This window comes from Cebus imitator, unplaced genomic scaffold, assembly GCF_001604975.1.
Source record: "Cebus imitator isolate Cc_AM_T3 unplaced genomic scaffold, Cebus_imitator-1.0 Scaffold513, whole genome shotgun sequence".
Taxonomy (NCBI): domain Eukaryota; kingdom Metazoa; phylum Chordata; class Mammalia; order Primates; family Cebidae; genus Cebus; species Cebus imitator.
The window spans coordinates 57,587-59,841 of NW_016107828.1; the positions used below are offsets into that span (position 1 = coordinate 57,587).

The following is a 2,255-nucleotide window of genomic DNA, read 5'->3' on the forward strand; positions in this document are numbered from 1 at the left end:
GGGTCTGTGCTGGCTCCTGAGTGTTCACACCTTGGAAAGTGGGTTGGCTGGGGTCTGTGCTGGCTCCCAAGTGTTCACACCTTGGAAAGCAGGTAGGGTGGGATCTATGCTGGCCCTCAGGTGTTTACACTTGGAAAGCAGGTCGGGTGGGGTCTGTGCTGGCTCCCGGGAGTTCACACCTTGGAAAGCTGCAGAGCTGACTTCGGGTTGTGCCCTTTCCAGTCCTCGCATCATCCCTCATCTACATAAAGCGTACGGGTGCAGGCCACACGTTGGAAAGCAGCACTTTGACATTGTCCCCTGGATTCTCACAGCCTCCCTCTCACAGGAGGGCACACGTGGACTGGGCCCTGAAAACGTCTGAGCTCTCTCTCCTGCGTGTGCTCCTGTGGAAGAAATTCGGCCTCCAAGTGCCCTCGGGAGAATGGAGATGCCCCAGTGCCGAGGCCAGAGCCAGTGCAAGAGGCCACAGAGGCCCTTTGACTCCTCCAGTGGGTTCCTGAAGCCACGTCCCTGCCCGTGGTGGAAGAAAGCTGAACTCTCACATCCACAGCCAGGCTGCCGTGCAGCTCAGGAAAAGGTGGGGTTTGCTGGCCTGACTGGCGGCCTCTGAATGTCCAGAGCCTTGTGGTGTCAGCTGGATGTTCAGAAACTCGCCTGCTTTGGGATAACACAGTGAGACCCTGGGGGCTGCGCCGCCTGAGATGATAATCTTGGGTTTGCAGGGGAGGTTTAAAGGCCTGCTGGGGTCAGCGGCTGCCTCTCCACCCTCGGAGAAGAGCAGCCTGCCCCACGCTGGCTTCCTGCGGGACGCAACCTGTATTTTCACCCTAAACAGAAGCTGTCTTGTACATCTGCTCGCCAGCATAGAAATGAGTTGTTTCCCCCAAGTTTATTTTAGTTAATGGATTGAACTGTTCTTTTTTTTTAAACTGCATTGCTTTGAAACATCGCTGGACTTTCTCAGTCTTCCTGTTACCACATTTTTGACATATTGTGATTGAAATGCTCTTTTAATGATGGTCAAAGCAGCTTCCAAACCCTCCTTCCCTGGCTAAGCTGCGAGGAAGGTGTGCAGGTGAGCTCCTGGTGTGCATGGGCCGCTCCCCGTTGAAATACGTGAAGGGAAGGAAACCTTTCGCTGTGCAGGTCACCAGCATTGAGCCGCTGTCCTCTGTCCTGCTGGGCATGGCCCACACTGCGCCAGCCCAGGCGCCCCAGCTTTCCATGACTGGGAGGAAACGCCGCGCTGCCCCACACAGATTTGAAATCTGCAATTTGGAAAACTGAACTCATCATCTTTGTTTTTTCCTCTTTTACTTTGCAATTCCTTCTTCTTCTTCGGTCAGCCACTCTCAAAATTTTGGAGTCATCATTGCTTCTTTCCTCTCTCTCCCCAGTTCAGTCCAAGGCCAAGTTCTGCAGTACCCAGAGGTGGCGTTATGAGCATCTCCTCGGTGCCTTGGCGTGACGGCTTCTCCTCTGCCATCCACCCTGGATGAGCCGAAGATGGTCCTTCTTCAGAGTCGCCCGTGACGCGCCGCTCCTGCCTCAGAAATACCCGCGACGCGCCTGTTCTTCCTCAGAAATACCTGCAACATGCCAGTCCTGCCTCGGAAATACCTGCAACGTGCCGGTCCTGCCTCGGAAATACGTCCACCATCACGCGATCTCGTGTTTATTGAAGGAAATCAGACTCAGCAGCAAACATGCTTCTGAGGCTCAGAAACGGACCCCTGGCCACTGTTCCGGTAAGTCTGCTCTGTGCTTCTGAACAGCATGGAAAAGGTTCATGAGGGAGGCACAGGCAGCCCTGTGGTTCCTTCCATCTGGGCATCCAAAGCCTGGGCAGCTCCAGGCAGTTTTAAGAGAGGCTGTTGATAGGCTTATTCCAAAGCAAACAGCACTACAGCCCCAACAGGCCAATGATAGCACTGTGCAGTGCCTGCAGGCCCCGGGGGCACACCCAGAAACTAGCCTGCCCCGGGGGCACACCCAGAAACTAGCCTGCCCTGGGGACAGGGGGCCTTGGGAGCACAGCCAGAGAGCTAGCCTGCCCCAGGACATGGGGCCCGGGAGACACATCCACAGAGCCAGCCTGCCCTGGGGACAGAGGGGGGCACAGTCACAGAGCCAGCCTGCCCCAGGACACGGGAGCCGGGGCCACAGCCACAGAGCCCAGCCTGCCCTGGGGACACAGGGAGGCACAGCCACAGAGCCCAGCCTGCCCCAGGATGTGGGACTTAGGGGGGCAC

At 56.7% G+C, this 2,255-nt stretch overlaps 1 long non-coding RNA gene across 1 annotated transcript in view; it reads left to right on the plus strand.

Annotated features, from left to right (window-relative positions):
- The first annotated feature begins 1,802 nt into the window (after positions 1-1,802).
- LOC119468868 overlaps positions 1,803-2,255 on the plus strand; it is a 21,918-nt gene continuing 21,465 nt past the window's right edge. Inside the window, exon 1 of the long non-coding RNA XR_005197660.1 lies at positions 1,803-1,815. This is a non-coding gene — a long non-coding RNA (uncharacterized LOC119468868). The remainder of the gene's footprint in view (positions 1,816-2,255) is intronic.